This window comes from Lingula anatina, chromosome 2 (assembly GCF_051362555.1).
Source record: "Lingula anatina isolate TDL-2025a chromosome 2, LinAna3.0, whole genome shotgun sequence".
NCBI classification, from domain to species: Eukaryota; Metazoa; Brachiopoda; class Lingulata; order Lingulida; family Lingulidae; genus Lingula; species Lingula anatina.
Genome location: NC_141768.1, coordinates 45621476 through 45636712, shown reverse-complemented (window position 1 = coordinate 45636712; position 15237 = coordinate 45621476). Strand labels below are relative to the sequence as shown.

At 39.2% G+C, this 15237-nt stretch overlaps 1 protein-coding gene across 1 annotated transcript in view; it reads left to right on the top strand.

Annotated features, from left to right (window-relative positions):
• LOC106169955 (nuclear receptor subfamily 4 group A member 2) overlaps window positions 1-15237 on the top strand; it is a 53566-nt gene that overhangs the window by 8295 nt on the left and 30034 nt on the right. The window contains exon 3 of the mRNA XM_024074817.2: window positions 4476-4949. The gene's annotated coding sequence lies outside the window, so the exon portion shown is untranslated. The remainder of the gene's footprint in view (window positions 1-4475; window positions 4950-15237) is intronic.

Sequence of the window (15237 nt, the reverse complement as noted above, 5' to 3'; positions counted from 1 at the left end):
ATTTTATTTTTAAAAATGCACTCCTTGCAATGCTACTCCTTTCTTACGCACACTGCCTCGTTGTATTTTACGACAATCAAAGCTTTCTGGGAAATCGCATGCTGCCTTCACCCACGACTATCTCCAAATGTGCTAGTGTGACAAATCTAGGAATTTTATCAACTTCGTCTATAGATTAATATTTCCGCTCGCAGCTGGTGTAAGGATACATGCGACTATGGAAAACAATGTGCGTGTGTTTGTGTCACTTATTTGTCTTCGACGTACTGTTACATTGGAAAGTATATGTAGAAAAGTCACTGCTACATAAGACAATAAAAACATTCAATTGATTTTGTTTTCTGTCTATAAAACAAAGAGCTTTTATACAATTTGACTGCTCTACCGTAGTTTATTGCTTTGGGTAAGCATTGCCAAACCCTATTTTCAAACCTAAAATGCAACAAGGCACCCAGATCCACGAAATTAATATTTCACCTTGAAATAGTATTTAGTTTTGACTTTTTTAAAGAGACATGTAGGTGATTAGAATGTTAATCATACATATCTTAGCTGGGTCATTCCACCAAAAAGTGAACATTTGAATCACTTTTGAATCACAGTTTGATAACAATTAACTTGTCCTTTAATTTTCATATTGTTAGACAGAAAATTGATTCTTTATGTTGCCCCTGGCCTGTCAGCTTATCAAAGAGGAGTTGCTACAATTATTAAGCATTTTCTGCTGTAACGCCCCTTTGTGTTGCCTTTTGTAAGACGACCACTCGGTTTGTAGAGTCCTGTTTTAATGTTTTTAGGAATTAAAAATCATGAACTAAACAATTTCGGTTTAACACTGTTTATCTCTTTCAAGTGGTGACTTGATCACAGAAAACAGGCAAAATCGTAATGCATTAGGATGTATAATAATAGGTTACGAGCACTCGATTGCGAGTGTGTGCAATTAATGTCGTGTATGGAGGTACTTGAAGCTGACAATTCGAAAGCCTCTTTTACTCCTTAATACGTTTGCAACACATTCGAAATGATTGTGAAATTAAGTCAAGATAGGGTCAAGACCATAGCAAGGTCAAATTAGGGTCAGTTGAAGGGGAATTGTATTTATAATGGTGCATGCCTCTTGTGTGTAAATACTTGTGGATTTCAATGATTCACAAAGAAATTTGTCACGCATAACTTGAACTGAAATTAGATGATTATATCGCAAAAATATATATAAATATCATTAATAAAATCAAGGCTAGATTCGAAACGACGGCCATCAATCCAGCTTAAAAAATCTCAGAAAACTGATGTCAGAAAACTACCATTATGCGGCGTTGGTCATGGTAAGCAGATGCCCGAACGATTAGTTCTGTTGTATCTATCCGCCAAATTTTTGATGCACGAACATCAGTTATAATCATATGCAAATGAGTGTTCTGTATTTGTTCAATATATTGTTTATCTATATATTGTTTATCTATTGTATATCTATATAACTGAAGGCTGGTTATTTTCGAAAATTGTTGCGATTTCCACTGTTTATGTTGCGCAATGTCTTTTTTTTACTACATCATGTTACAGTTTATATGAAGATCTTAAGGGTTTAGCTCGTTCAAGCTCCTTTCTTTGGCTTCCAACTCACTTAGCCTATTTGTCAATTCTTTTAAAAGTCAAGATAAAGTATAAAACACATGATGAGTTACTTCTACAATTAAAAAAATCAGTCAAGATTTTATCTTTCTCCCCCAACTTCCGTTCCTCTTTCTCCTCCCCATCATCAACTGTAAGCCTGTAAGTTTTAAAAATGCATATAAGTACACTCTACACTGTACTTTTTCACCTTAATTTCGAACTGACTAAATGAAAACATCTAAAAAAAGACCCTTGCTCGCCGCCATAGTCGCGTTGTCCTCAAAAACCGCAAGTTAGCCGTAAATTGAAATCGTGCCAAAGAATGAAAATACGTGATTATGGCCAGGTAGATTATTGATTTCGTCCCTGTCGCATGCAAATAAACATTTTGTCACGACCTCCTTCATTACCTCCCCTCTCAAGGCCACTGAATCCCTGCACCCGGGATCTCGGCGGCGACGTCGATGTGTGACGTCAGCGTCATATGTAGCGCCTTAGACCCTCGTTCCGTTTTCGGCTCACGCACGTGAAGGAGAACCATAATTATGCAAGGCTTATTTCCAACGAGTCTTGGCTTACTTGTTTTAGCTCGTTTTTTAATTAGGTTCCTACAAACCATTAAAACAGCCTATTAATAGGCTTTGGCCCGAGAGGAAAGGGCTGTAACCAGATCTGCTCCCAAACAGATGTACTTCCCAGGTGTTGGAGGTCTTAGATCGCGCCTGGCTTCACTATTGAGTACAGGGAGGAAAAAACATCGCGAAACGAGCTTAATGAAAACTAATGGCTGCGAGAATGTTTTATGATAGTCATGTTATGAACTCGAGTCGTTTGTGTTTGAGAAGCGATTCCCAGCAATTACTGGGGGTTAATTTTAGCCTGGAACTCTGGACTGGGACTGTGTGGGTTTCTCGGTGTTTTTTCGCGGAAACTTGAAAACTTATAATCGTTTCATCTTAGCTGGTTCGTATCAAATGCGTTCAACCCCGCAGTGCTTCACACCATATATCACAGCCACGTAACTGATTGGTTCTTGACATCTATCTCATGCCCATGAGACCATTACGTTCAGAACACCCTTATCCAGTATCTCTGGCGTCCAGTAACCTCTTAACATCCGACGCATTTTATCAGTTTTTAGAACTCCAAGAAGACGAGATTTCCCTAACACAGAGAGGGCCATAAACAAGGTGCGTTAATTGGATAACTTTGGCAATGGCTGTAGAAAAGAATTCCCCGCGTCTGCCGAATTGATCGTTATTGATATAAATCTTCCTCACCTGTGTAAACATTTAGATAGAGTGATTTACTAGAATATAAATACATAGAACATAGGGTGATTTATATATATACTTTAACGCGGATGCAGGTATATCCGGAAAGATTTGTTCTAGGTGTGTGTGCCATAGCCAGAGGTTTTGTTCTGATCCTGCCTGCGGCAAGAGCACTCTTTTTTTTTCTTCGCATACATACTTCCACGGCCCCTCTCATTTCAGTTAACCAAGTGCACATATTTGCTCTTTGAGCTGTTTTTGTGTTTTATTTTGTTTCAAGTTATGTACAGCCGTAATAACAATGTGATTCTAGTTATGCTACGTGCTAGGGCGAAAGGAAACGATTTGTTTCTTGTTAGACAAAGGTTTGAGAACAGTTGGAATTGGCAATTGCTTTTTTATTAGATTAGATTTTTTTCTTTTTCATTATTTTGATGTCGCATTATAGAAGTATTACAGCCGAGTCCTTGTGGATTCAAATTTCTTATTGATATTTGAATATGTTTTATTTTCTACTTTCTTCTCTGTTTTAAACTTGTAACTCTATCACGATCTATTGTCACTCAAGCACTAATAAATTCTCTACCGTTCACGACTCTTGATCCAATACTTTGTTCAGGCTCACGTGGTTCTCTTTAGATGGAAATACGATTTCAGTAATATTCAACAACCTGTACCAAAAGTAAACTGAATTTTCTTTGGATCGATCAATAGCTCAGTTCAACGATGTCAAAAGCTTATTTTGTCGTGTAGAGGGAGTTGCAGCAATCTTTTTTTTTTTTCCAAGTCCCATGCGACCCAATGGCTAATAAAACCGACACATAAAACACAGCGCCAAATATATGTTAAATGGAAGCACCGGTCATCTTGGCTCAACTGGACAGAATCCTTTTTTACAACTAAAACAGACCGTGCTGAGATAAGTTATGAGTTACGCGGATGATGCCTTTGTTTACACAGAGACCATAATTCGATTTGTAAACACTACGTGCCCGCGAAGCGCATTCCACAGATTTATACATTTATTCATTCATGGCGGCTTGAAATTTACCGTTGTTTGTAAAAACCCCGGGCGTTCCGCAAGCCCTGCTAACTCCACCTGGGAGAAATCCAGAGTTTAGCTGGGGACACGAGCGGCCTGAGCCAGGCCTTTCTGGTTACATGCAACGTCCGGGTATTGGCTTGTTATCCTAGGTTCCTCATAGCCAGATAAGACGTCATTGCCTTTCTATTGGAACCGACCCAAAGCAATGTTCCCAAACGGCACCGCCCGACCCCCTCTTATCCCCGGAGATTAACTCCTTATAAGGCTGGTGACCCAATCCCATGTTAAACACGACTCAAGAACGGTTTATGTCAATAACAGACTTTATTTAAACCATTAATTGAGCGTATTCTCTATATATAGTATCCATCCTTACGAAAATCAATTTATTGACGTACTTGCCGTACTGCTCTGTAGCATATTACAATAGGCAAGTTATGATAAGCACCACTCGCATTCCATTGTTCGAGGAGTTCGACTGGCGAAGTGCGGGCAATATGATGTGCTAATATTGCTTTTCTTATTTGTTCTATCTATAGCTCGGCTAACTTCGTCATCGGGGGCCTGACGTTACAGAAGTAAGACGGCCAGCCATTGACGATATGGAATATTAACCAACCATGGTTCAAATTAAATCCCAGCCAATCAGAAGGCCCGTTACTACGCTACTAATTACTTGGAATGTACATTGAAATGGAGTGACGTTATTCGTGTATACCGTGACGTCAGAGGCTGTTCCCCAGGACCCGACTTACGATGGTTAAGAAATATATACTTGCGATGCTCCAATTTAGTGGGAGACTGTGCACGAGGCCCGAGTCTGTGACGGCGTGTGCAGGTAGCGGAGTTCACCATACACCCTGGCATCAGCTGGCTCGACTAGGAGGCGCACAGGTAAAGGCTTTCGTAGGGCAACCTGGAGCTGCCGACACACTCCTTGCCGTCGCAGCAGTCATCAGTTGGAGACAGTTCCAAATCTCTCCCGAAGGAGCAGACGACACAAGTATCCAAAGGTAAGATGTTTATTTTTAATCATTATATCATTAATAACGGGTTTGATAAACGGGGCAGGTCCCAGAAGACTGCTGCCTTGGGTTCGTGTGAACGCCTGCGAGTGACCTTAAATATATATCTACAGTCGAGTACTATTCTTTACGCTACAGGGCATCCTGATTGGAGACGCTTGATTAATTAATTATTTGACCTAGTTACGACCTTACATATGGCACTATGAAAGCCACACAGGTTCCGGTGCACCGGCTGTTGTAAAGAGTGGCTAATTGCTGGCTAATCTGGCCAATTAGCAGCAGCATTAACAATTGTTAAACAAATGCAGTTAGTGCTTTTGTTCCTAATGAACACTCAGCTTGGTATTGGTTTCTGACAGTGATCGACTGATTGTCAGATGACGAATATGGAGAAATGAAAATCACGCGCATGCATATGCCATTCCAGATATTTTTATTTTTTCTTAAGTTTGAGGAATGTCAAAACAATTATCATACCGAGGGGGAGTTGGAATCTCCCCCTCATGATAAGGCAGAAGTGACTAAAGAGACGGATGCTATCTTGTGTTGGGGGATGCCATACGCTTCCAGAAATATTAGGCTTGGATTCTGTTACCGAGCAACAGGCAACTGGCAAAAGAAGCACGATACTTGGCATGTGTTTTATTCCTGAAGCAGCGGGGTTTAATTTTCAGGTTTCCATCATCAAATGGTTATTACTCCCTATCCCTCCCCACGTGTGGCCATTCCTCTTTGTCGTATCTGTTACAAATTGGAACAGAGAGAAATGCATACAATCTCTCTCACCCACGAGAAAAAACACACAAATTAACATGAGAGAAACAGATATAAAGTTCGAGATGAGGTCAGACCAGCAGATGGAAGGAGGGAGTGAAGGATGGGTGGATGTTTAACCCCTGGCCGTGATAGAAGAGGCGTTGGGAAATATCGTCTGCTTAGGTTCACCATTCCTCTTTAAGTATACTACAGACAATGTTATGAAACACGCGGGATAACGCTTTGAACCTCTGAAAATATAACTGGTCAAAAATATAATCGATTAATGGGCAGCATCTATGCTTACGTCTTTCACCTTAGGAGGGCTTGAGGTAGACGACATTGACGTTTATTGAAATCTCCAGCAATTGTCGATGTGACAACTGGTGATGCCGCCGGTTTTGATGTTTTACGGCTGTCATTATAAAAAGTGTATTAATACATTGGAAACTACGACTCACGTGTATTATATTTCACTATTTTTGTAAAACTTTTTTATTTTATGTTTCTTTAACTTGATGTTAAAAGGTGTTATTTTAAAACACAGTTCAGAGAAAATAAGCTAACTCTATTATAATTCAATATATTATTATCATTTCAAACTACTTTGACTGAAAAGTTTTGGAATTAATGGTACAAAAATTCTTTTTTTCGCCCATGTTTTCGAAATGAGTTGTAGATTCTCTTTGGTGTTTGCTTACCCAAGTAGAAAATCCATACATCATATCTCACTGATTTAGCATCAATATTTACTTTACTTTACCAATGATTAAATGATTAGGTTTAATATAAAACAAAGGAATGTGCCATTAAGGTTTCGAGTGAGGGCACAATTGTTGAGATATACGATGTTATGGCATCATAAACGGTTCCTTAGACCAAAGTTGACAGCAGGTTACATGTCTTGTCTATCAACAGGATAGCGTTGCGGTTGTTCGATGTCCCGTGAATTTGTCACGGTGCAAAGCGTTTGTTATGGTTTCGACTGGAAAAGGTTACATTGGGTACAGGGACAGGGTCGCCATGTTGTGTCTGGCAGCTTGTGAACGACAGATGTGTCACCGCGAGCTGGATGACCTTGAATGACCCCAGTTGACCTCAATCAATCAATTTACCGCCGCCGCATGCGTCACCCGAACGCAAATACTGCTCGCCGTGTTTCCAATGATGTCAATGGCTCAGTTTTTCATTGTGAAAGCTCGCAGAGGCAGAGGAAATTATTCGAGCACTAAATCATAAGGTAATGAGGAGATCTCCGTTCGACTCGTCTTATTATCTTCTGGAAGAAAACCACGCATCACGCCAGTGCTTGCTTGTAATGTACTTAAAATTGGGAATGTTCATTGCGTGTGTTCTGCAGTGCAGGTATGAAATAGTGTGAAGAGGAAAGGGGCTCTAATATGTATCAGATAATATGGAGAACACACACTGAGTAATCTGTGCTTTGAAGTACTCTTCATCTCGTGCGGCTTTACTGCTCTGTCACATTGACCCGACTTACAAATGTGAAAATTCATACAGGAAGGAACGCTCTGAGTTCCCAATTAATTCCTGAATTAACTGAAAAATATGAAGCTCGAAGAGCTCGGTGACAGTGACGTTCACATCCGTAACTCAACTCTTGCTGTGTTCGACGGAGTCGTCAGTTACGAAGGACGCTGTGGAGAGCGGAGATCTAGCCAGCTAGCCTGAGCCAATTGCTGAGGAGATCTTTATGACAAAATCGCAGATTAAGGGCCTTGCACAGGAAATTTTAAATCTTCCAGATTATTTTTACATGGATGCCACTTGGAACTGATTAGAGTGAATTTGTAGCCTTACCCCAGGCTTCGAAATTATTGCCGGGAACCCCATTCAGCCCTGTCAGAAGCAATCCTATCGAACCCGAGCCGAGCCGCACCAAACATGGTGAGGCGAGGGGAAGAACTGGAAGTGAACCGAAAAGCCTGCGTTGTGTCTGCTCTGTTTCTGACTTAATGTAAACTTATCTTCTGACATCAACTTTTTGATCATCTGATCGTGGCAGGCGTTCCTCCTGCCCCTCTAAGCTTATTGTGTCGGTAGCTTGAACTTGGAGTGAACTTGGTTTTGTGGACGCGTAATTTGATAATTAGTCTGGTTTAGACTCGGGGTCAAGCAAAGAATAAAACTATTTTTTTTCAAACTCAGTTATTTTGGAATTTTATAAAACTTTGGGATTACTGGTCTGTTTTTATTTTCAGGAGATGAATGGTAAAATTGTAAGATTGTCGGAAATGTCTTTTGTTTTCATACTAACTTAAAGAGTAAAAACAGTTATTTTACGAAAAAATTACTTATCCGATGAAATAGTGAATAAAAATACTCTATATTTTTCCTTTCTTCAAATCCTTGTGAGAGCATAAAAAAGCAAAAACAAGTAAAATGCCGTTTCAATCCATACCACCAAACACTACGCCACCACCTCACCCGAATTAGATTGAAGAAATAAGCTGAATTAAAAAGAAAGATACAGCACCAAACAGAAAGAACAATAAAATACAAAAAAGGTTAACATTCGTCATTTCCAGGAATACAGATCAACAAATATATGAACACTGAACACGTATTATATTTTCCCCGCAACGCAACACCTCTGGTTAAAAAGACATATATTTTCGCGTAATTAATGTGTCGATGCTGCCCGGCGCCCTGGGACGATGATTAAGGGAACGCAAACGAGCATCTCTGCGACCCCGGGTCAGGGATCAGGGGATAGTGTACATAACAAACGCGCTGATGGTCCCGTTAGCCAAAGTAAATGGGATGACTGAGTCAGAGGGCGAAATAAACTTTTGAAACCCTCTTGGCACAGACATTGTGATTTAGTGATTGGTTCTCGTAGCATTGTTTTCAGATGCATCTACCGGTATTACATGTACCTTATATTCACCATTTATTTGACTCTCTGTCTCCCTCTCTCTCTCAAATACTGTGATCCGGCATCGTATGCGTCACGCCTCGGATGTTATCGGATACCCCCCTGTCCTTGAACACTTATGCCTGCTTTTCACGCCTCCACGAGTGATAGCATTCTCGTGAAATCCAGTCTGACGCAAGCGCATTTCCCATTGGCAAATCCGTAAGACGATGTCGCGCGAATATAATCGCCTTTCTTAAGTCACAAGCTCTAGTACTACGCTATCAAATGTTTAACATAAACTGAAAGGTTAGAAGCGGATCATATCGTGAGGATGTGGTGCCGAAGGGATTCAAAGAAACTTATGTTCAAGGAAATCTTTAAATAAAAGGCTTTTGTTTTCAGCCTCCCCTATAGGTGGCGATCTTGGGATTACCAAACATAATTAGTCGAATTAAATTGCACAGGAGTTGTTTAATGACAAAATTGTTTTGAAACATTGAAACAATTGTAAATGTAAAATGAAAGTCTTTGTCTTTGTCTGTGAATTCACTCCATACAAGCAGAAGACTAGTGGGTACATAATAAACTATATCACATGTTTATAACGTTGCATCTTAAAGATATGTCAGAAAACGATACCACACAATACCGCCCTCAATATACTATATGCCAATTTGTTAAATAGTGATCAGTGAGAGAGACTTAGGTGGTATATGGTAATATCATAAAGTGATTTCAATACTAAGACAGCAAAGCAGAAAGATATTTGAAAGGTATAGAGGCGAACCACCCGGTTTTAAGGGTATTGGTCAACGGCCCAAGGGAAAGTATATTATATGTAAAAAAAGAACTAAGGAAATTATAGTCAATTTAAATCACTCGACGTTCTCAGCATAGTCTCAACCATGCAATAAAAGGAAACCAATGCATACACGGATAAAACACTATTGCAAAAGATTTTACAAGATTGGAATGTCTTTTGTGGGAATTCTATCTTGCATTCGACTTTTTGAGGCACTGTTTTATATGCTAAACATTTGCAACTGTTAATTTTATCAAAAGCAGTAACTAAAGAGAATAAATTCAAACTTACATCAACATGACACACATTGAATGCAAATTATGCTTTAAAATACATGTAGAAAGACACGTGACGCACCTACATGAAGTGTGAAATGGTTTAATTAACAAAAGATGAAAAACCGCACGCCCCTTCAGCATCATGAACAAGACAAATGACACTGCACATGCTTACAGTGAAATCTTTTCTAGTTTTGTAATATTTATAAGATGTGGATTTGAAACTCAATGGAACTTACTTTACATGAAATAAACGAAGGTGCGTAGTCCCACCTTAACCTATGTCAGCTATTATAACTGGTCATGTTGTGTGGACGTGGATTTTTCGAGAACAACTTAGAAACTGGCACCAGCTCTATATGTCATACTTTCGACATCTTTTTTTCTGTGTTATATTACTTCACATCGTTGTATGAGTGACAGTCTACTGTTAAGGAAAGGTTTTTATATGACTATCCACGGTTACCAGCGTTCCCCAGAGTACTGATCAAACACGCCAACCATAGGACTCTTAACATTCAGATCATACAGGTATTTGCTTTATGAATACACACATTTCCTGGGTTTTATTCAATTGAAATTCTACATTTCTTCGTGTTCCATATTTTCGTTTGGATGTTCAGGTAAAGAGGTTTTGTGTGTGAATATATTGTTCAGATGTAGAATTTGATTCGCAGGGTGTTAGCATGATAGGAAATATAGTGGCAAACAAAAAAATAAGACAGACATGAATGGAAATATACTGGGTAAGGAAAGTCACCATCAGAGCTGTGAAACTCAGGGTTACGCGATCGGTTTGACATAAGGAGCATTATTGCAGATTTCCGGAACACCCTGTATTAGACACGCCATATGAGTGGCACTGTTACCTACTCATTCAGCACAATATTTTCTATGAGTTTCTTATGCTTTCAGGCGTTATTTCGTCTTTGGTAACTTGATAAACAACGTGTTTGTTCATTTGAAGCCTTCCTTATAAATCCCTACAAAACACAGGTTTCTGACTTGCTTGCAGATTTACTCGTGTTTTTTTGGAAGTATAGACGCGCCCACCTCACCTTTTGATCCTGCTAGGTGAATATAGAAGTATGTAGTAATGCCTTGTGCTCTGACTGATCACGTTGATTGGTGTCCAGTAAACAGTGTGGCAAAATACAGCGAAAAACATCGGGATTTGGGGATTTTTACAACATGTTATCTACGTAAAGAAAAGCCGCTTATCACGGAGCCAGTGCTCTCTCTCTCTCTCTCTCTCTCTCTCTCTCACACACACATACCGGTACATACATACGTCAACCAGTTTTTAACCCTACCACGTGCTGCGGTCTTATATCGGCTAAATCTACGCAAAAGATTGATGATAGCCACGTGAAATAATATTTGCTTACGAAAAAGGAAGTAGCAAAACGATAAAATGAAATAAAAAAGAACAGAGAAACGCAAGAAAATACAGTGGTTTATTGGCCGTCTTATCTATAACCACTGCTAGGTTGCGTGTGAAAGTGCATTGCGGTAAATTTTGTCTGACGTATGAAATCTCTGCCTCGAGACTCACAGAGGAAGAGAAACGGAATATCGTAAAACCATTGGAAATAGGACTTCCAGTAAAACACACGCCTACATGTATTCCTAAATTGATGGAAGTAAGTTCTTGAGGTTATATCCCTTTTATGTTTTGTCGTATATATATATATATATATATACTGCATGTACCTTTACGTGTAGAACATCAGTGATTATACTGTAAAAAGGTCTGTCAGCAATCACTGGCTGTTTAATGTGTCATAGAAGAATACAAATTTCCCTTTTAACAAGGTTCAGGTTGGCTGAAAATTTTGAGAAAATGAAAATAAATCGCCCTTTGTGAACGCACCAACAAAGCCGTAAAGCAATCTTGATTGATTTCATTGCTTTATTGTCTTACTTTTTGAAAGCCAGCACTGATTAAACTGATGGAAGAAAATGAAGTAATGTTATAGTTTATGTTTATATGCCCCCTCTCTCTCTCCCTCTCTCTCTCCCTTCTCTCTCTCTCTCTCTCTCTCTCTCTAATACAACGGCACGGCACAAGTTCCCCATGCTGTGCTTTTGAAATCCCATGGTTAAACCTTGCGGCCATCATCTTCAGCCAATTTGGAAAGCCAATATACGAGAGTAGAATTGCAAAAGACGGCGGATGAACCGCGGAAAATATTTAACTTATAGTTGCCAGAGAGGGGAATTACTTTGATTGGAGAGAGATGTCGACTGAACGTTATTCCATCGGCACAAATTGCTTTCGCTACTCAATATATGAAGGTAGTCAAGTTTCACCAAATTGGTTGATCGAACTCAATTTTTTCTCTCTTGCATTTCGAACCAAAGCAATGCTGTGCAAATGATTATTTACGTGCGACTGCCTGAATTCACTTCAGTTGCATGAACTTCTCTTGTTTGGCCGCAGGACAGACAACGAGCAGAGGCTGAGAATTCCAGGTAATTAATGGACATTTACACGATATATATTGCTTGACATGATATCAAACTAGCCTTGCCAGTTTTTGTTCACTGTTTGTGATTCACTTTTACACATTTCAGTAAAGAACTCTGGCAGTTGGATGAAAAGACACGAAAGCCAGTCCTTGTGTTAAACGATGGACATTGTTGAATAATTATGATCAGACGATTACAAATTTTCCTCAAAAAATTTGTTGAAAACCTAATACCCCACCCCCCAATTTCACATGGATATTGGGAATTTCACATGGATATTGGGTGTTTCTGCCCCCCTTCCCCCCTGCAAATCCACCTCTTATGTTGTAAAGCGACATTTCTGTATTATTCATATTGGGAATGATAACCGTCCTTTCCCCTCTGTGCTCATTTAAGGCAAGTGAAATCTCCAACAATCTAATATTCAGCCGCGACGTTATGCATATAAGCACTGTTAAAACACTTTCTGCATCTTCCTGAGTTCAACAAAAAGTGAAAGTCGATGCACATGAATATGCGTATTAAACCTCAGAGCTTCGCTATGGACAGGCTTAGCAAATAGAATATCATATTATTGAAAGAGCAAGGGTCTGGAAAGGAAATCCTCGGAGTACTGTTTCCTGGGGCAGAAGAGTTCTTGTCATGCTTGTTTGGCTTAAGATGGTCACAAGGTAAATACAATGTAATGACCTCGACTGCAGGTATATGAGCCCTACAAATCTCAGAACTGCTTCTTGGCTTGTTTTTTTTATTGAATATCAGTGTCCACCCTGACCTCATATGACCACAAATCAAATTCTTCTTCTTTTTGGTCAACACAAAACGAAACATATAAATCGATTGCTAAGATTCTATTATTTAAATTTGATAACCATGCTGTTTAACTTAATAGTTGGCTCAGCATATGAAAATTCATTCTACAGTATGTATTAGAGTAAAGATTTACTTGATGCAAACATAAAAGTACAATATGCCCATCAGAAAACAGGAAGTGGTTTTATTTTCTTGGTTACATTGTACACAGCAGATACTAAAATTATCTTCTGTAGTTTTATTAGGGCTTCACCTTGTATACGATGATATAACATATTTGGACAACACCCCTCGAACACGTCTTTTAAATGTATACATAAAAAGGCATGTTGGATTGTATGTGCCATGTTCTTGTTTCTTTATATAAAATCATAACTTCTTTTAAAATGAGATGTCGAAAAAAAATAGATTAACTTTTTTACGAAGTCGGTAGTAAGGTCTCGGGCACTGTGCAAATAAAGAAACTGAGTAGAACTACGAAGAACATTCTCGCCTTGATAAATTGTTACATTGCCTTCATGATGCATGCACCTAAGGCGCCAATTGAAGTCATAATCTTTTATACACGTAAATCTGAATATCGTTGATTAGCTAAGTTGAGGTATCCACAGCTGGATCTGTAGCTGGCGTAAGGACTTGCTATCCTACAGAATTACGCTTACAGGTTCACGGACAATGACTTTACAAGCTTTAAAAAGACAAGTTGCGTTTTGGAAATTAAGACAAGACACAAAATCGGTTTGTACGACTGCCTCTAATGCTACAGTAATTCAATGTCAAAATTTATACGAATTTTTATTCAGAAAAACCTTTTTAACGATAAGATAAGAAGCAGTTAAATATAAAAAATGGACAAATTTAACAGAAATACATATTTCTTAGAATGTTCATGAACCTCTGTAAGACCCATTCAGTATGGTGCTTGGTTATCTCATATACTAGTTTATCCTTTTGAGATTGCTCTGATCCCTTCAGAGAAGTTCCTTAATTATCTCTCTGGTGTTCTGGTAATCTTTGTGCTGCCGCCGTGCTCGGCTTGACCTCGAAGCTTGAGCTGTAAACCGGCTTTGGTCAGGTTTTAGCCCATGCCGCGGTAGGTGATTTAACTTTACCTCGACTAATGGGAACGCAGCATGGGACGCATGCATTTAGCTGCGATTGAGGACTGCCTGAGGTCGCCTGATCGACCGACCTAAAGCGTCTCACCTACGCAAACTCTATACACAAACACACACTACGAGAGAAACGTTTGGCAGCTTGGGTGCCATTGGAACCATAAACCAAACATTGGTTTGAGCATTTTGAGGGCAGCGCCACGTGGTTCGTATTTATAACACTTCGTGTGTGTTACGCAGATCACCAGGCCACATAATGATAACAATCTGGGAATATGGAAAAGTGCCTTTTATTATAGATCTATTTTGTCTCATCAGCCGTGCATCGCCCACCCGCGGTGATGTTCACTTACGCTGATCTTATGCGGTATTACTGCGCAGACGCTTAGGTCGCTAATTAGGTCAAACGTTTAGCACGTCTTTGAGAGTCCGTTTTTTTTCTCTTTCTTTCTTTTTAATTTTTTTTTTTTTTAAGATGTTGTGGAAACATCAATTAATACACCATAGAGGAATCGATGATATGTTTTATCATATTCATGGTATGGTTGTCATTGCAATATATTTCTTTGAAAGCTAACCTCGTACAATATATACGGTCTCCTCTTAGGTAGATGCTTGGTTTTTATTCTCTTTATCTTTTATAGGGATAAGATTGTAATATTTTTGTCTCTTCGCGTTGGTATCTTCATAAGCACGTTATATCGTGTTATTAACAATGTTTTTGTCGCGCGTATATTCTAGTATAAATATACATGTTAAGAAATAATAATATAACTTAAGACTGTAGGAAATACGTGCGCGGAAGCTTGCCAAAGCTGTCTACCTCCCTGTGTCGGTATTACTCCACGTAATTGTCGTGACGTGAACGATTAATGCCGCGATTTGCAGCATTTTGCGCATCAAAGGCAATAACATATGTGTGCTATTCCCCTTGACTCAAGACGTCCGCCCTCCTAACATTAACTGGCTAGCGTCATCGGAGATAAAAGAAAAGGATTGTTGGCTTTTTTATTTTTTTGCTATAATATTAAATAAGTGTTTGACCACGTAACCATAAGTTGTCGCGTTTGTGTGTTTACATCAGCGCAGCACAAGCCTGCGGTTGACAGGTTCAAAAGTTGAAAACGTGTTTTGGACAGCTTGGCTGAAATTAATA